Source organism: Lissotriton vulgaris, chromosome 8 (assembly GCF_964263255.1).
Source record: "Lissotriton vulgaris chromosome 8, aLisVul1.2, whole genome shotgun sequence".
NCBI classification, from domain to species: domain Eukaryota; kingdom Metazoa; phylum Chordata; class Amphibia; order Caudata; family Salamandridae; genus Lissotriton; species Lissotriton vulgaris.
Genome location: NC_141696.1, coordinates 171,162,576 through 171,183,209, shown reverse-complemented (window position 1 = coordinate 171,183,209; position 20,634 = coordinate 171,162,576). Strand labels below are relative to the sequence as shown.

Sequence of the window (20,634 nt, the reverse complement as noted above, 5' to 3'; positions counted from 1 at the left end):
GAATCTCAGGGTCCACATGAAGGTGCATGTCCAAGCAGAGCAGGTCCTTGCCTGAGTAGCAGAAAGGAAGGCGGAATGTCTGGAACCAATCAGGCAGAACTGCAGCAGTCAATGTAGGCTTAACACTGCTGCCACTCAGAGAGCTACTTAGATTGTAATGGCCTCTTGACTGAGTTGTAAAGTATACTCCTCTGCCTCAGACCAACAAAAGACCCTGGACTTCCTTCCATTATTTAACTTAATAGGTGGGGGGGTGCGAGGGGTGTGGGCGTGTAAGCATTTGTTTGTATGCACCCTTTTTTGTTTGTATGCACCCTTTTTTGTGTACATGCAAATGTTTCCCCTTAAAGTCTCACACAATCAAAAGCAATCTGAGGTGGTGTATCTGACAGGAGAACAATAGATCAGGGCTGGACTGTCCATTTTTCTCGTTGTGTATTTCCGGAGGAAGGAAGATGGGGGAGAAGGACAGCCGCTGCAGCAGGATTCTCCAACAAGTAGCTCATGAGCTACTGGTAGCTCTCCATCTGAATGCAAGTAGCTCTTCAGTATGCAACCATGCTTTACTAAATTAGAAGCTTTTGCTTGGTTGAACTAACAAATAAATGCCAACATTGAAAAGCATGTATTTGAGAAGAAAACGTGATTATTTGCAGAAGTCATAAGTTAATGAATGGAGAATAATGGTTGAATGTTAACTGAATTACCAGTTGAATTTTCAATTCGACAATCCCAACCACTGAGTTGGATTAAAAAAAATAATAATTCAGTATTAATATCCCTGTGAGGGTACACATTTTATTACAAATCCAGTTTTATTTTATATTTAAAGCTAATATTTGAGTGATAAATCATGTGACGTTCGGGGGCTTATTATTACAGTGGTGCCGGGGGGTGGAGGGGCACGACGTTACGGCTGTTATGTATCTATACTACTATTATAAAGAGAAAACACGCACCTTTGAGCCAGGTAAACTCGGGAACCACAGCGCCAATCCACACACCCGATACATTGTAGAAATTGTCAGGGTGTGCAGATGGACATAGGCTATAAAAAAAATGTTTTAAACGTACATTTAAAAATATAATTTAAAAAAAAAAAGTAGTGCCCTGGAAGTAGCGCCGGCCGCAAAGCTGCTCTGGCCGCGACGTAGCGCTGGCCGCGACGTGCGTGATGAGGCCGTGCGTGATGACGAGGAGGAGAGACATGGAGATGCGGTGAAGTGAGGAGCGCGGGCGCGTCATGGCGAAGAGGAGCGGCGGTGAAGTGAAGATCGCGGGTAAAGTAAATGGTCATTGAAATCGAGGCGGGAGGCAGGAGGCGGGAGGCGGGCGGCTGGCGGCGGGCGGCGGGAGGCGGGAGTGGGGCGGGAGCGAGTGTGCACAGAGGGACAGGCGGGAGGAGTGGGGGCGGGAGGGAGTCTGGACGGGAGGGGGTCGGGCGGGAGCGGGTGTACTGCCCCCGCCCCTTTCTGCCCCAGGCAACGCTGGGGCGGGCTGCTAGTTACTCATATAGAGCCATTGCAAATTGATATGATTTTTTTAAGTTATGCTGACAACCCTGCCTGATGCACTGAGGTGATCACTGCTGATAGTCTTTAATAGCGAAGCCACCTATACAAAATTCTATGATGTTGTCATTATTACAATGCAAATTTTTATTAGCATCTCTGGAACATTTTCAGTGAACTTAAGTAGCTCTTCCTACAGAAAAGGTCTAGATCCCTGCATTTGAGGCTGGTTTTTGAAGCCCCAGATCTCCTTCTTAACCTTTAAAAGCCTTTCCTACTGTGCCTCGCATTTATTGCAGCAGGCACAGTAGGGCAATTAAGGGGCGTGAGGGTGGATAGAAAGGAAGAAGAGAGGGAGGGAAGAGTGAGAGAATGTGTGGATGGAAGGACGAGAGTGGGGGTGGTTGGAGGATTTTTGCCAGAGATGCTTTTGGTTCCCAATTGGCCCTGCACAAGGCGGTCTAGAAAAGATGTGCCTGAGGTGGACAGAGACCTGGCGTTCTCAGAAAGCCTTCTTTTTAAGCATAAATGATGTTGCAAATTCGTCTGAGGTGGACAAGTTGTATTATTCGTTTCTGTACATGGTCTGCGGATTTGGAGGAACAAAGTAATAAAGAATTTTTTTTTTAATGATGTTGAAAATAAACAGTGAGTGGTGGCTTGGATGGCAAGGGGAGTAGCTGCCTAAGTCCGGAGCTCCATCAGACCCCGGGAATCTAACGAAACAAACAGCGTAAACCCGAGATCGTCTAAGCAGACAAAACGGCGCTAAGGAGATCGGAAAGAGGCAGGAGTAAGAAGAAAGCAGTGGAGGCAAGAAAGGAAGGATAAAAAACGCCAAAACTCCCATCCTTGCTTTGGACCAAAGGAGCGTAAAAGAGACACGGAAGGTCAGTGAGCATTGAGATGCCTAGCAATGCTAACGTTAACGCGCTGCATTTCCCCTCCAAACCAAAAACAAGCATGCCGAGCACCGCTGAGTTCTGCGGAACAAAACCGAAAGCAGAACTCACTCAGGGCGCGACCATATTGGTAGAGGCACAAGGAGGGGAAACGATCTAGCTGACGTTATAAGAAGGCAGCGGTGGGGAAATAGACAGAAACCGCAGGTAAAACTAGAACCAACGTGATATCAACGCACTATGGGCTCCCCCAACCCTGCCGCACGAAGCGAAGGCGACCGAATGTAATTATCCTTTGAGGCGGGAGTGTAAGAAGGGAACGTACATTTACATTTACCGGGGGGAGAAATAACCACCGCTGACCAATAACCGCTGCCAAAACCCAAACATGCAAGAGGTAAAGCGATCGAAAAGACGTCAACACCAACGCGCTACAGCCATCTCATCTCGTCCTCCCAAAACCCCACCCAAATAAGGCAAAACGGAACCGAAAGTGAACATCCTACGGGGGCGCAGCCATCTTGCAAGTAGGGCATAAGACGAGGGTGCTGGAAACAAAATGAACAATTCATCGTGGGGAGAGAGACCATGAAGAGAGAAAAACCGCTGCCGCTCAGAATAACTTTGCAAAGAACACCTGCAGTGTGATAGAGGAGCGAGAGAGAGCATTAACCATGCGAGGATAGCATCCCAGGCGGAGGGTGACCACAGTGCCAGGAGCGCCTCAAGAGCGTCTCGAGAAACAACAATAAACACGCCGCATCTGGTCTATACGTGTCAAGGGCTGAAGCAGTGCGAGTGCGAGCAAGGGCTTCAGCACACAGGACCTCACAAAAAGCAACACCCAAGCCAAGCGTGCCAAGAACCCCTTGGGATAGGCTAACAAACAGGATAAGGGGGTAAGACAAGCCCAACAGCAACTATACAAGCACAAGACAAAAACAAGGAACAACAGCGGAGATACCTAAGACCAGCCAACCAACAATAAATAACCCACGAAACAGGGCACACAGACGCCAGCACAAGACACCGGCGGTACCAACCAGAACCTGTGACCACAACTGGACACGCTAGCAAGCAAAATAAGCAAAGCGACTTGCAAACAAGTCAAACCCTACCGCGGACCAAGTCTGCACAAACAAGGGCAAACAAAGCAAACAAGCCCACAAACCACAATCCTAATACCGGCCATAACGCAAATTTCACACAAATAAGGGCTCCATATAGCGGCGATAAACCCAAAACACGGTGAGCAATAAAGAACTAAGGAAAATGGCCGGCAGTGACGGCAAACTGTCGCAACTACAAAAGAAAAACAGATCGGAGCACAACTCGGATTCCCCAATCAAACAAAGAGCGGACATCACCAGCACACTGGACAGCATCCTCAAAAAACTAGCTGAAGTCCACGATCTAGCAAAGTCCACAAAGAAAACAACAGACACAATACAACTGGAACTCGATGCCATCAGAGCGGACATCCACACAACCAACAACAAGCTAGAAGCAGTGGGACAAAGAGTTAGTGATATAGAGGACAGGTCACAACTCACAGGGAAGGCCATTGGGAATATCGCTAAAGCTACTACTGAACTCCGCAGACAAACAGCAGAACTTGAAGACCGTAACAGGAAAGGCAATATAAGAATTCTGGGAGTACCGGAAGGAGAAGAAGACAAGGCCGGCTCATGTGTGTCTCTAATACAGAACCGCATCCCAAAGCTTACAAACCTCAAGTCCGAAGGTCCATTCGAGCTAGACAAGGCGTACAGAGTTCCAGCAATCAGATAAACGGGAAGAGCGGGCCCAAGACCGATAATATGCAAACCATTACGCTCACACCAAACGGACGACATATTCGGAGTAGCAAGGAAAAACCCCAACTTGATATGGAAAGGACACAACATCATCCTCACACAGGACTACTCGAAACCCACAGTCGATATCAGAAAGAGGTTCCTAGCTCAGAGAGACAGGCTAAGAAAAGAAAACATCACCTTCTCCTTCGCATGCCCTACAAGATTCAGGATACAAAACAAGGGGATCACGATGACATTCGAACACCCAGCTGAACTGTCACGCTATCTACAGGGTTCGCCATCGCAGGTAATGGAAGCTTCCCCTCTGACTGGGAAAAGAAGTGCCTCACCGAGTCCAGCAACAGACTAAGGCAAACCGTGCAACAGCAGGATATAGGCCGAATACGTGGCCTGACAACATAAACAACTTGGCGCACGGACACAAAGGCCGACTCACAAAGGAAAAGTATAAGACTCCCTCATACAGAGACTACCTTGGCGATAGATCTCACAACAAAGCTACCTCACAAAGAGAAGAGCACAGGACTACCTCATACAGAGTCTACCAGTGCGAAAGGCTTTACAACGAATCTACCTCAGAGAAATCCACTGTACTACGGCACGATATATCCTTTATATGCAAGCGCTAGAAAGACGATGTGTTCCTATATCCCGGGGTCAAAACGGGGCAGGGGGGGACCTTGCTGTTGCACGCCTACAGTACTAAGTAGCAGTGAGAGTGGGAGGGGGGAGGGGGGCCGTTCGTCCTGTCTGTCATGTTTGTCTTGTTCGTCATGTACGCTCTGTCCATGTCTTCGTCACAGCCAACACTAACACAATGGATAGACCGCCTATAATACTGAGAGCGCCAGATCCCAGAGAAATATCTAGCTCGCAGCACAGCACTGCCAGAGATAGGTTACCCAGTGCAGAAACAGACTTAGCCCACTGCAGTATTAGAAGTGGCACAGTCTAATAAAAAAACACTGTCAACAGACCTTAAGATAATCTCCCTCAACGTTAAAGGTCTTAACCACCCCATCAAGAGGAAAAAGATCCTAGACTACTTAGCCAAGACTAAAGGGGACATTATCTTGCTGCAAGAAACCAAACTCTCCACAGAGGAAGCAGGCAAGCTCAGAGCCAGATGGATAGGTCAGGTTGCATGCTCGCCAGTAGTGGGCAAAAAGAGAGGGGTCATTACCCTGACCAGTAGCAAATCAAACATAACCATCGAGAATGTGCAGCAAGATAACGAAGGCAGACTACTGATCACGCAGCTGAAAAGAGGAGAGGAGACAATACTTGTGACTAACATCTATGCACCAAACACCGAAGACACACCATTCTGGGAGGGGGTAGCTAAGGAACTAGAGACCAACAGTTCACAAAACATGACGGTTGTGGCGGGCAACTTCAACATGGCGCTAGACCAAACCCTTGATAGGCAATCAAAAACCCAAGCACGTACCCCGACGTCCCACAAGATGTTAACAAACTTATGCAATAGATTCAAGTTAGTGGACCCGTGGCAACTACAGCACCCCGACACCAGAGACTACACCTTCTATTCAAACCCACACACCTCATACAGCAGAATAGACTACATTCTCATCTCAGGAACCAACACGCACCTAATAGAACACACAGACATTGCAGCCAGAACAATATCGGACCACGCCTGCATCAGCCTACACCTCACAAGGAGACACAATGAACATGCAACCCGCAGATGGCGACTCAACACCACTACCATCGCCAAACAAGAAGACAATAATAGAATCCAGAAAGCCATTGCTGACTACATCAAAGACAATGACACACCGGACGTAGACCCCAAAACTCTGTGGGAGGCCCTCAAAGCAACCATCAGAGGTGTACTAATTGAAATCAAAGCCAGAAGGGACAGGTAGGCGAAGGCTCAGCTGTCACAGCTGGAAAAATACATCAAACTACTAGAAACAAGACACATCGGAGACACCACAAACCAACACACATTGACAGAACTCATAAAGAGGAAATACGAATTTAACAGAATCCTTAGTGAACGGGCAGGTCTTTGGATAAAAAAATATAAACAAATCAATCTATGCGAAGCAAACAAGGCTGGGAAAACCCTAGCGTCCTACCTCAAACACAAACAAAGGCAACACTACATCACATCAATCACAGACACTAGCAGCAAAACACACACCCGTCACAAGGACATCCTACACACCTTCATGGAATTCTACAAGGGGCTCTACAACACAGACGATAACCTAGATACAGAGGGAACAAAGACCTACCTTGAGAACCTAAACTTTCCTAAGATAACGACAGATGAAGCACTGGCGCTAGGCCAAGACTTCAAAACTCTCGAAGTTAGGATAGCCATTAAGGCCCTAAAAGACAACAAGGCCCCAGGACCAGATGGATACACAGCACCAATCTACAAATCCTTCCAAGACCAGCTAGCACCGATCCTAACAAAAGTTTTTAATCACTGCGGGGGGAAGGGGAAGTAACGGAGACAATGTCACAGGCCAACATCATAGTCATCCCCAAGGAAGGTAAAGACCCACAATGGCCAAAAAACTACCGGCCAAAATCACTCATAAACCTAGACTGCAAAATATATGCCAAAATCCTAGCAACAAGACTCAACAGAATGCTCCCACAGTTAATAGGGAACACACAGGTAGGATACATTAGAACCCGAATGTCAAGTGATAACACAAGACTCCTCTGTCAAGTCATCGAACACTGCTTGAAGTCATACAACTTGGCAGTCGCAATCACGCTAGATGCAGAAAAGGCCTTCAACAGTCTCCTGGCACTTCCTAGAGAAATGCATGCAGGCAGACAACCTGGGTGACAATTTCACTGGGAAGGTCATGGCCCTCTACAAAAATCCCAAAGCACAGATTGCTATCAACGGAACGACCTCGACCCCTTTTAACCTCAAAAGAGGGACTAGACAAGGCTGCCCTCTTTCGCCACTGTTGTTTCTATTAGCACTAGAACCACTGATCAGGGACATCCTATCAAACAAGAACATAGCAGACATAACCATCAACAAGGCCACAGCTAAACTAGCCGCCTATGCGGATGACTTACTAATTACTACAGAGGATCCTGCCAAGTCCATACAGGCTCTCATGCACACCATTGACACCTACGCATCTCACTCCGGTTACAAACTTAACAGAGATAAATCAGAGTGTATGCCACTGAATATACACACAACTAAAGAGGTACTGGGAGACTCAGGGCTAGCTTGGCAAACAGGATCGGTCAAATACCTAGAAATCTATTTCGGGAGGAACCTAAGAATCACCCTTGAACAAAAGGAGAAAAACACCCTAAACAAGATAAAAGGGCTGCTGGAGAATTGGTCGCCCAAGTTTATCACCTGGTGGAGAAGAATAGAAACAGTTAAAATGATGGTCACCCCAATAGTTAACTACCTAGTCAGCATGCTTCCCGTAGCACTAACAGACGACTTCCACAAGAAAATAGACCAAACACTCAACAAATCCATCTGGAAAGACAAAAAGCCGAGAATAGGCCTCCCGAAACTGAGATTGAGGAAAGAACAAGGGGGCCTCAATGTAGCAAACCTGAGAACCTTCCAGACTGCCTTTGTGGCCAGGCAGGGGATGCACCGGGTACTCCAAAATCAGCAATACACTCCTACCTGGCTACTACTAGAGAGAGCCATCCTTGACAACACTGACCCACTAACCCTCCTCACCTCCAACAAACAGTCACTAAAAAGGAACTCGATATTCAAGATAACGAAACAGGCTCTTCTCAAGGTAGACCAAAAGTTAGAGATAAGCATCAAAAACTCATTGTGGGTAGCACTCTGGGCAAACCCCAAAATCAAATACAGAGGCAGACCCCTAGACATAACAACTTGGAAACAATTCGGCCTCTCGCACCCAGCTCAGCTGGATGAGAAGGGCCTGCCCCTCACGTTCAACAACATAAAGGAACAAGCATTTACAATGCAATAGGTCTCGCAGCATTAAAGTTTGAGCTATTGGCATTTTATATGACAATGTGTTGCATTAATTTGTTAGCAAACTCTGAATTGGTGTATAAAGATGATTTGCTAACTGTCAAATGTTGCTGAATAGTAAGCAACGTTGTGAATAATATTGTTTGCTAGTCATCCTTGGGTACCAGAGTACTTCACTTGAGGCAGAGGTATTATCTTTAGACTACAGGTGCCGGTGCCGCTTGAGCTAGAAACAGGGCCAGCTTTAGCAGTGGTGCTGCCCGGTGCGACATACTTTTTTGACACCCCCGCGTCCCCCTTCCCCCACCTCCTCCTCTGATTCCATCATTACCACCGGGTAAAAAGTGGACCTCAGCTTCCCTTTGGCCCTCTCTCACACACATTTCATTTGCTTATATAGTGCTGGTAAAGGCTGGCTTTACGAATCCACTCAGATATCCACCCAAACACCGATCTGTTCTTTGCAGCAGATTAACCCTCTGCACTACTTTATGGTGAGTCAAACCTGCTACTAGACAAACCTCTGATCTCTCTCTATCAGGAACATTAATCACAAGTTATCATGACATTTTTATTGCTGCCTGAAACCTGGATTTACAAGGAACTCTGCAGCAGGTGCTTTTAAATTGCATGTTACTGTTTTAGTAAAGTTAGAGCTTCTTTGTAATGAAATTTTTTTTTTAAATCTGCCGAGTTTCATGGAAACAATTTAAAAAATAGAAAGTCAAAATTAATGAAGACCCCTAGAAAACTCCCACATGTTTAAGCTCAGAGCACTTACGCCGGGAAAAAAAACACATGCATCCAATGCCAACAATATGAGTAAGAAATTCAGAAAACCGTTCTCAAGCAGTTAAGGTACTACAAAAACACTTAACATCAGTAGAACATATAAAGATATAAATACTGAAAATCAGGTTGGCGTGAAATTCATATTCAGCCCTACACAGGCAGCCATGCTTCAGCTACTTGGTACTGATCCGCAGAGGGCCTTGAGCAACATACTGGGTAGTATAAGGATTCTCTCTAGAAATGTCCTAGGGGAGGAGAAGAAACGTCCGAATACTGACACACGCTGACACTAATACAGAAATGCCCTGGGGTATGTGTATGGTTAGCAGATCAATACCATTATCAACGTGAATCAAGTTCAGGCTCTGGCAGTTCCAATTACTAAAACTACTGAAGTTTGTATGCATGAATGAAGTAGATAATATATGCAGATATCATAACCTCGATCAGATTTCTTAAATAAATAAAAAAGGAAGGAGAGACCCTAGTGATCTTCTTGGTCCTGATGAAGGCTGTTAGACATGTATGGGCAGAAACAGTCAGCCTTAACATGGCATTGTAGACCAATAGACACAGGTGCACTAAAAAACTACAAGTGACCGCTTTTGTTGACATAAGAACCCAGGATAACAATGTACTGGGAGTAGGGATATTTATCAGGTGTAATTAAAAAGAATGTGTGGAGGTTGAGACAGTCAACAAAAAAACGGAACTGTCGGGGTAAACCTGGGACGTGTGGTGACCCTACTTTCAACAAATGTAATTGCTAAAACTATACAACTCACTACAACCACATTCTGAAGTATTTTATGTTTTTATTATTATTATTATACTAAGCTACATGCTCAGCCGCACAATTAACAATATACACTCTACTGGTTATAAAAACAACTAATGTAACTGAGTGAAAGGCATTATAATAAACATAAATAGGCAGTTACAAAAAGTAACTTTACCAACTAAACGTTCTTAATAGTAGTTATTTGGGTAAACAATTCCATACGTGATCAACTGCACCCATGAGACACTTCACAAGCCACCGGCAACGGATTCACAGGCATTTCAACTGTACTTGGAAAAGTGACAGATGCCGACTGAAAAGGGATTAGTTGCAGTCTCCTTCTACTATTGACAATTTACATGTGTGCGTTGTCAGTTGTTGCACAGGAAACACACACCCATAGACAAGGTAAGTGAAATTGTTGTATTTGGAAGAAACGTAGGCAAAAAAAAAACTGTCCGAGTGTGCAAAGCAGGCACATTTAGGCACGCCCACGGCGAAAGCCGGACATGTCGGGACATAAAACACTGAACGTTTTCCCTTACCGTCAAAGGCAGCTGCCTCCTCCAAGGGAAAGTCCAGAGGAACTTTCAGCTCAGCCTTCCTCATTAGTTTGTTGTCCCGTTGCTCAGCAGTGAAATGGTCAGCAGAAGACGACCCTGCACCGACATCTCCGCGATTCATCGCGCTCTGCGAGCAGCTTTCCCACGGCAGAAAAACACCCTTAAAGCTGCTCTCCCGAAGCCGCCCGCTCAGCTGTCCCACCACCACATGGAGCAGCGAAAGTTGCAACAACATGTGAGCGAAACCGAAACCTTCCGTGGGGCGGGACTTCCGTCTTCGGAAGCCCGCGCACGCGCCCACGGAGTGCCACGGAGAGAAGCAGTGCTGGTGATACGGGGCTCCCATGCCCGAGGGAGATCCCCGCGGTGGCGGCTGAAGTCTGGAGTGGTGGTAAGTGGGCCTTACTTGGGGGGGGGGGGAAGGGGGTGCGCTTGTGTGTGTGTGTGTGTGTACGCGCTTGTGTGTGCGGCGGGGGGGTCTCTGTATGTGTGTGTGCGTGTGTGTAGGTGCGCTCGTGTGTGTGTGTGCGGCGGGGGGTGGACTGGGGTCTCTGTATGTGTGTGTGCGTGTGTGTAGGTGCGATTGTGTGTGTGTCTCTGTTTGTGCGCATGTGTAAGCAGGGGGAGGTGTGGCTGTGTGGTACAGCTTTCCAGGAGAGGAGACAGGAGCTGGCCACAGCGAGCACGTTCACGTGCGCGTGGCCCGCTCAATTCCGAGCGCGCGGCCAGCTCCTGTCTCCTCCCCTGGAAAGAAGACTCGCTGACTATAGGTCTCTGGCTAGACAGCGCTTCGCGCGGCTAACGCCTACGAGACCTAAAAACACGACCTCTCAGACTTAGAACTATACAACTTCCTGGCTATTAAATCGGCCATCACAAAAGCGAAACTAAACAGGCTGACTCCTTCAATATTCCAATACATGGAAAACATAAACAAAACTGGTCACCAAGTATCTCACCTGTACAAACTCCTCCGCCCAGCATCCTCAAAGCTAAACGTGAAAAGTACAGACTACTGGGAAACACAGATAGGCTCGAAACTCACCGAAAAAGAATTACAAACCATGTGGATGTCCCCGACACGTAACATGATATCACCGGTACTAGCCCAAACAAAATTTTGGCTGCTGCATCAAGCATACTGGACACCGGTCCGACTAGCAAAGCTAGGTCTTAGAGAGAATAACCGCTGCTGGAACTGCAAGAGTGAAATAGGGGACCTAGCCCACCTCATCTTCTATTGCAGCAAGGTCAGCAAATTTTGGAGGAAGGTGTTCGAATTCACTAACAAGGCCCTAGGCTGTACCCTGAAACAAGAATTCGATACTATAACCACAGCACACTTCAATACAGACGTTACCTCACAACAAACACAGAGACCTTCTCGACTTCCTCCTAACTAGTGCAACAACGACCGTGCTAGCCAAGTGGAAAGACACCACCAAGGCCACTTTCAAAGGGTGGCTGAACTGGGTGACGTACCTAAGAGTAGCCAACATCACTGCCCTAAAACATACACCTTGGAGAAAGCCCAACAGAGAGATGTGGTCATCCCTAGATAGCTTCCTAGACCCGTATAAACCACCATAGAGAGCTGCGGGAAAGCAAAATAGCGAAAACCATCCACAGTGTTCGACGGTCGATCCATAACCGGCTGCCAAATGCCTGTATGTTATATGTTTACGTTATATGTTATAACTAGGCACAGGACCGAAAGATAAGGGGTCCTTTGCAACCAAGCCATAAAGGCCGCTAGCCCATTGGGACATTCGAACAGCCATCCAACAACCATCTACCAAATGCTTTAATGTAATTTATGATTGCTGAATGAAACAGCAAATTGTTCCAATTGATATATGTATATTTGTACCTTGTCAAGGAAAAACAATAAAAATATATTTAAAAAAAAAAGAAAATAAACAGTAAGGGCCAGATGTAGGTAGGCGTTTACCGGGTGGTAACGGCCGAATTCGGCCGTTACCGACCGGTTAGAGCAATTTGACATGTAGGTCCCTGTATTTTACAGACTCGGTAAATTTACCGATAGGTAAATTTACAGAGTATGTAAAATACCGAGTCGGTATCATTACGGATTCCGGTAAATTGGTATGTAGGTGGGACTCTTCTGAGTCCCACAAGCAGTACAAAATCGGTATTTTACCATCAAATACTACTTGATGGTAAAATACCGTTTCTGGTGTGCATGCACATGTGTGCATGCACACCTATGCCATATGACAGGCAGACCTGCCCTTAGGGCAGGTATGCCTGCCACATGGCACCCGAGCCTCTTTTGGGGGTGCCAGAGGGTGTCAAAGTGACACCCCCTGCACCCTTGTGACAGTCGGTATTTTCCGATGTGGTAAATACCGACCGGTAAATGCCCAATCAATCCTATGGGCTTCAAAGCCCATAGGAATGAATGGGCATTAACTGGTCGGTATTTCCCGCATCGGAAAATACCGACTGTTTCCGATTCGGTAATTGCACATCTGCATTTACCTACATCTCGGTACTTTTATTTTCCGACCTCTGAAATCTGACCTCTGAAATACCGAGTCGGTATGACTCGGTATTTAAGAGGTCGGAAAATAACATTTACCTACATCTGGCCCTAAGTGACTAGCTATATTGTAAGTTGTACTCGTGTTTCAGGAATTAAATTGAAAATAATTTATATGCACTTTCACAGACTAATGAGGATTTCCCTGTAGTTTCAACCTTTTCTTCTCCCATAAATCTGACAAGCACAAGTGCTTTGCTGCAGAAAAAAACAGACGCTTGTGCTTCCCTTCACCTTGGTGGTACTTCGGTTTAGGACTGGCTTGACAGTGTATCTGCCACCAGAGGCAATATGATTGACCTTAAAAAGAGCTTTCAGGAGTACTACAGAGAGGGACTTTGGCTCCGCTTGCATGTTGGTAGCAATGAGTGCATGCCTTTATTGGACAGAAGTGTTGTGCTTCCACAGAAAAAAAGTGCTTCCCCTATGCAGCCTCAAAACTACAAATATTTGTGACCTAGGCAAGTGCCATGGGCCAATCAACCGTCTGCAAGGTGGTCACATCATTGTGTGTTACACCACTGCCACACACACGCCTCTAGCCAGCCCTCCCCTATTTGTGTGTCAAAGCCTAGTCTCCTACACCAGTGTTTCCCAAAATGTGGGTGGTGAGCCAATTGGTGGGTCATGAAATTCTAAGCAATAATTAAAGGTGCCTTTAAACTCTGTATTTAACTTGTCACATTTTCTGCACTTCAAAGACGGAGATCAAATGTCAGACTATGTTTTCTGAAAAATTGCTGCTTATTATTTTAACAAAGTGATTGGTTTTTACAAACTCCTATCGCATTGCAGTCAGAGAAAGAAAAGTAGAGGCAATTGTGTGACAATCATGCTGGAGTACATAGTGTGAATGGAAATGCTGTAGGATCACATTTGTTTTCTAACACTCAACAAAATGTCAATACTCAAAATGAACTGTGCAGATTCAGCAGTTAGGGAAGCAAAAATGAAGCACATGTTTTGTAACTCGGAAGTGTGATGCAAGCAAATATTTTAGTAGGATCAAAACAAATCAAGACACTTAATTTGGTGATGCACAAAATGATAAATAGTTACTGAAACTCGGTCATCATTTGTGCACGGCATAGTTTTGTCAGTAAAACTGTATGTCTGTGCAAATGTAGTGGTCATTTCAATGGAAAATGTTTGGGAAGCACGGTCCAACACAATATTTTGATATCCGGGATTTGCTTGAAACATACATTCAATAAATGAACCATGCGCCTCCCGCCTGCCATTACAGAGCACATCCGCGCCGCTAATGGCACAGCCACGCGCCACTCCACCGCCATTAGCGCTGTCGGGGTCCAGGTCACTGCGGGATCCCTGTGATGGGAATTCATTTTGAAAATCAATGAGCGTGTCACTGAAAGAGCTTCCCCCAGGGAGGGGGAGCTGCACGCTTCCACTCCTGTCCGCCATTGCCCTCATTTCATGTTCTGTCCTAGCCCTCACAATGGCCGCCATAATTACAAGGTAATTAATCTGGGGGCGCCATGCTTTTATTTTCTCCACCATTTTGAAACTTTTCTATCAGATTTTGTTTTCCAGCCTCACAGTCCTTTATAGGTTCACAATGGGTGACTTGTGTATGTGAGCGCCTCATGCGGCATACACCAGCCTGCTGTCCTGGTAACACAGCGTGCTGTGTTAAACTTGGCAATACAGCTTTAAGCTTTAGAAAGTTTACAAAGAAACATGTGGCAGATGTTCTATAAAGCAACCATTTCCTTGTTTGGTAATGCCTTCTTTTTAACGTTTCACAATACCCTTTTAAAGATAAAGAATTCTAGCAGGACATGACATTTACGGATACAAAAAACACATTTTTGGTTTCACTGTTCCTCTGAAACGCTAAGAACCTAAACTACCCCTGCTAAGTTTTACTCAAGGCCGAGGGATAAAACTGGGGTACAGCAGAACAGATTTGACTGGAAATATGGAACATAAATCTAAATTATTTGTGATTGCATGCAAAACCATTTCACCCAAGTCGAGTGGCAATACAGTTATGTTTTGTGCATGAACAACATGCAGAATGTGGATTTATTCTCGATTTTACATGTATATACTGGCATGATGCTATTGCACTTCCTATGACGTGTAGGAGTATGTTTTTCTGGCTTTATTTCAGAATTGATGCCTCACTTTGCATATTTCAAATTGTGGGCGCTACACAGCAGCCCAAAATGTAGGCATCCGAAAATGTACCTCAGTTAGATCAGGACAGTGTTAAACCTCAATTTCTTGAGGAAATGTGTCCATCATTAAGTCACCTTCCAAAGCTTCAAATTCAGAAAAAAACTATTTATTAAGTAAAAAGGAAGGATTGAATGGCCCCATCCAATAACTGAGTTCGAGATCAAATACAAGTTAAACATTTTATAACAGATTTAAAAAATAAAGTGCAGCATAGTCGATGCCATAAAGACTCTCAATGCAGAGTTATACAGAGAATGCAGAAATTATTCATTTTGCTGTATTTTGTTGTGTTGGGAGGTGCTTTACCTCCAGACACATTACCTCATGAAATCAAGTTTTATCACTGTCTCAGATTCATCAACCCGTAGGGGTCCTGTTGAGGTAAGCTTTTGGAGTGTTAAATTTTCGGATCCCCCACACCCACAGATTTTGATAGTTGAGGATGGATGCAAGTTGAGAGCACCTCCTTTCTACTTTAGAAATTATCTTTTTGCCCTGTACTTAGTATTAGTGGGTTTTCCAGTGTAGATTTTCCTGATGGGTTTTTCCGAGTCCCAGATTTCCAGTTCTATTCCTGAACAGAGAGGATTGTAAGTATGAATACTAGGGCGGAACGATTTTGGTGACTTGTGTTTTTGAGGTGTTGTGGTCTGTGTTGTGTGATGGATTGTTTTGCTGCATTTGAAGTTTTTAGTTATGTGATGTTGATTTGTGGTTGAGATAGTGGTTTGAACACTGAATTTGATGTATTATTCTCATTTGTGATTTGTATCAGATACGTTTTGTTTTTATTATTGGTTGGTTTGGTAATCAGATGCGTTGAAATCCAAGATGTTGAGATATTGTTGATGAACTTGACTGCGTGTCCGACGGGAACACTCCCTCCCTGGTGCTGCGAACAACCGTTGGCCGACGCAGCACTGCCCACCCTTTAGAACGCCCGCACCGCGGTGGAATTGCCGCTGCGGTTAAGGCGTTAAAGATAGTGTGTTTTGCAAGGCGCCGCATTCTCACTGATAGGATTTTTTTCTGAAATACCAAGTTTTCTTCCTAGGATTTGCATTTCTAATTAAGTTAATATTATTTACTCTTCAGTGCACAGAAGTAAATACACTAGCCAGGAGTGGATTACCGCTGGACAGGAGTCTGCCTTAGTGTGACTTGAGTTTGAGAAGTGCTGTGAAGGTGCTAGTCTTATTTCTGTTATTTGTGGGATTTGTTTATTCTCATTTGCTTATTTTCTCTCATTTAGGTTGAGCAGACAAGATTTATTTAGGTTTATTGGAGTGCGTTCTTTGAGAAAGTCTTGCAATTGTTTTTCCATATACTACGATTGGTTAGTCAAACAAGGAGTTGTGCTGGGATTGGTGTGACATCACTACAGAGTCACACTGTCATTAGTTGGTTGCTGTCAAAGTATCACTGTAGGCTGGCTGACTTTTGGCAAAGCGCACTAGGGTGGTTGTTGTTCACTAGCTTGTTTTGTGTGGTTTTTGGATTCTTGTGAGGGAGGATAATGGGTTTTCTGTTTAAAAAGCCTAAAGCCCCTAGCGTACCTGCTATGGAGGTACAGAAAATACCCTAAGAGGATTCTCATTCGTACAAGATGTTGACAAATGTGGAGTTTTATATATGAACCTGCATTTACGACCGCCACCTCTGGTGGCGAGAATTTGCAATTTCCTTTGGAGGATACCATTAACATTAGAAAGCTAGATTTCTTGAGATATGCACTAAATGAGAGGAAGCCTGTACCTAGACCCACACAGTTTGTGGTATTTAATACATTGGATCGAATGGCTACAGACAAGGAGAGGAGGAAAGCAAGTAAAGGATTCATATAGACAGAGGTTATAAGACACGTCGGATCATCAGGATAGGTGTTGGAGGGGAGGACCTGTTAACATGAATGACCATTCTCCCTGAAATAGTCAAAGAAACAACAGACAAAAAGAAAGATGATGATGGAGAAAGAGAGAAAAGCAGAGTCGAGAAAAGTATTTGTATGAGTAGGATAACTTTTTTTAACGATTATTTGAATTTCAGACCTCTTCCTTATACTGATGTGATCCTGAGACAGGTGCAGGGACTCATTGTACCTGCAGCAGGAGAGGGTACGAGTATACAGGCTCAGAAATTGGCCGCTCCTGCAGTAGTGGGTGTGTCAGCGAGTGCCTCCGCTGAGAAAACATAGACAACTTCAACAAGTACTAGCAGAGATTCTTCTGTTGTCTCTCCAGTTTCAGGTTACATGTCTGCTGCTGTTTCTGCTGAGCCTCCTAGAGAGAGATATTAATGTTAGCCTTTTAAAGATTGCATTTGGAGGCAATTACTAGGGACAATTGATTTAAACAGACTGATGTCCTAAAATGTGAATTAAATTAGATATTTGATCGGAGAAGCAGCATGGTGTGCAAATGAGACGCATGATAAGCTTTAGGAACTAGCTGATGATTGTGAGGTTGACATCAGTAAAATGAGGAATGTGTAGTGAAATTATAAAATGGGTTTCAGTACTGAGGAAATGAAGAATTGGAGATTGATAACATTATGACTTCTCATTAATGATCGAGGGATTTGAAGGAGTATAAAGGTGGAAGAAGAAAGTTACAACTAAGGAAAAGCTTCCGAGGCAGGAGAGACTGCGAAGGGGTCCGTTAGTGATTCTGGGTTAGAGGCAGTTGCAGAATTTCCTTTGAGACAAGTACACGGAGAGAATTGTGTGGATGTGCCTTGGACAAGAGTTGATCTTTATGCTTTTATGACAAATTTTTCCAAAATTACGAGAGAAACCTGGGAAGCTATATAAAAAGTTCATATATTAACAACAGTTTTGAAAGTGTTTGGGCTGATTTGTACGCACTATTTGGGATTGCTGTTCATAGTGATTTATGGACTCAATGTAGAGTTGTGAATAATAATACTCCACATAAGTATAGAGCAGTGATAGAACATTTGAAAAAGAAGGTGCTTAAGAAGAAAGTTAACTGGTCTAAGATCTTGATAACTAGGCAATAGGTCAGTGCATGCTTATCATGAGAGGCTTATGCAGATGTTTAAGAAACAGCATAGTTGAAGATTCCGAGAATAAAGATGTTAGCGATTTCATATCTGCCTTTAATATGAGTTTGCATCCTGAGCTAGGTTTGCATATTCCGTAATGTGTTGGCAGACTAAGGATATTGCAGAGAATGCAGTAGTGACTGGTTTTATGCACAGAAGAAAAGCAGTTTTTGAGAAATGGCAAGAATCAAATGATGGGTTCTGATTTGGGTTTTGTATCGTCAAATTCTTTTCAGTAGCCAACACGTGTTTCGTTGGGTCTAACAACTTCAGCAGGGCTCAGATTATCTCTCTGTGAACCAATAAAAAGCAAAGCTGTGCTATATCAGGGAGGCCGAAAGACCACCCTGATTCCTTCCTCAGAGCTGTGTCTCACTATCCAGGGCAATAACATCAATCCAATGGTATTATACTAAATCGAACGCTGAAGAGGTGACACATACGGTCCTGGCACGATTTTATCAAGAAATCTAGCATTCTACTTACTTTGGGCACATTACGGATGAGTACACGTCTGGCAGTGAACCTGGACCATTGGATTGATGTTATTGCCCTGGATATTTATTTATTTATTTATTTATTTATGTTGGCTGCTGGAAAGAATTTGATGTTTTGAAACCAGAAAAAGATCTACAATAAAAGATCTCTGAATTCCAAAAGATTTGGATTACTATGAACTTTCGTGTGGAAATTGGATTTACTCAAGAACATACTTTTGACGAACATGCCACTGTGAAAAAACTCTAAATATATAAACTGTACATAGTGTGTGCCTAAAGGGTTTTGTATGAAGCGCAGCAGCAAAAAAAACATGAATGAGGCCCTCGGTGTTTTAAATTAAATCACATGATACAAAAGTTCATTTATTCCCAGTTCTGAGAAAGAGTGATCTACCTCTGGATTTAAGATATACTGTCAAAGACGAGGTATGGGATTTCACAATAAATGTAAATTGTAAATTGATACTTGTATAGCGCACTACTCACCCGCAAGGGTCTGAAGGCGCTTGTACGAATACCGCTGTGGAACCCATATGGCTTTCCCTGTGAGGCATCCAGTCCTGGGCAACCCAAAGGTGGAGGCCAAGCATCCTTAGCGTTGTGGGGGCCGTTGTGGAGATTAAACAAGCTATTGCCCAGAGTTGCAGAGTGGGACTCCATGATTGGAATAGGCACCGAGGCGAGAATTATCAGGTCAGTGGAATTTTGAGCCCAAGACCCACCGAGGCGGGGAATTGAACCCTGGTCCTATGCTAGACCTCTGCATCAGGGTCTGCCGCTCTAATCATTGAGCCACACTTCTCTGCCTATAAGGTGAGTGTCTGCATAGCATCGGTCTCTGAAGCATTACTTTTGTTCTCAATCCAGGCTAGAGTAATATTTTTAATCAGATGTTTGACTTAAAAGGCTGTGTGACCCTTGTAGCCCTCCTTACATAGTATTACTTCTCACAATATCCAGAAGAAACAAGGGCCTCCGGAGCCAAAACAAACACTCCACCTGGAAACAACCAATCAGAAAACATCTCTGATGCTAGAACAGTCCTTCACAGGAGCTGCACCCAGTGCATGGAGCTCCCTCCCTCACTCAGGCCACAACCAGCTTAACACCTCCATGAACTTCTGAAAGCTCATCTATTTCGATTTCACCTCATATAATATTACATTATTCACTTCCATGTTTTGATTTCTCTACTTTTCCAAATGCTGATCCGGTTAATGTTTCTCTCTACTTAAAAAGACCATGTGATATCTCTGTATTATGTTTTTGCTGTTACATATGTCTTTACAGTGCAGTGGAAAATTGGGAAAAAATAAATAATTGATAAGTGGTATAACTTTGAAACAATGCTTAATTAATTTGAGATGCTCAGGCAATGGCCATGTCCAGTAACTGCATAACGATATGCATAAATATTAATTGATTAAAGTAACCTATTGTACAGCTCTCATAAATCTGATATGGCTACCCATGCAAGCAATAAAAACTGGCAATAGATGAATGATTTAACTGGTAAAATCTACATCTTTCTGATAGTCAATATGGATTTATGCTAACTAAATATCTAATGATAACGGCACAAATTATAATAATAGTTGTTGTTTTTGTTACTGTTATTTTAAATGACACCCAGCCTCATGCCAACCTCATAGACAATGAAAAAATGTTGATGTCATGTAAGGAACTAAGGGCCAGATGTAGGTAATTCAGATTTACTGATTCTAAAATACCGAATTTTACCAATTCGGTATTTTAGAATCGGTAAATGGGATGTAGGTATTCATTCGGTATTTTTTACCGAATCGGTAAGATTCGGTAAATACCGAATCAGTATGTACCGATTCGGTATTTCCCATTCATCCCTATGGGCCTCCAGGCCCATAGGAATGAACGGGAATGACCGAATCGTTAAATACCGGTTAGGTTAAATGGGCAACACATCCAAGGGT

General features: G+C 44.2%; 1 protein-coding gene across 1 annotated transcript in view; it reads left to right on the top strand.

Moving 5' to 3' along the window:
• The window catches only part of GAB2 (GRB2 associated binding protein 2), a 157,072-nt gene that overhangs the window by 41,339 nt on the left and 95,099 nt on the right, over positions 1-20,634 (top strand). The gene's annotated exons all lie outside the window — the stretch shown is intronic.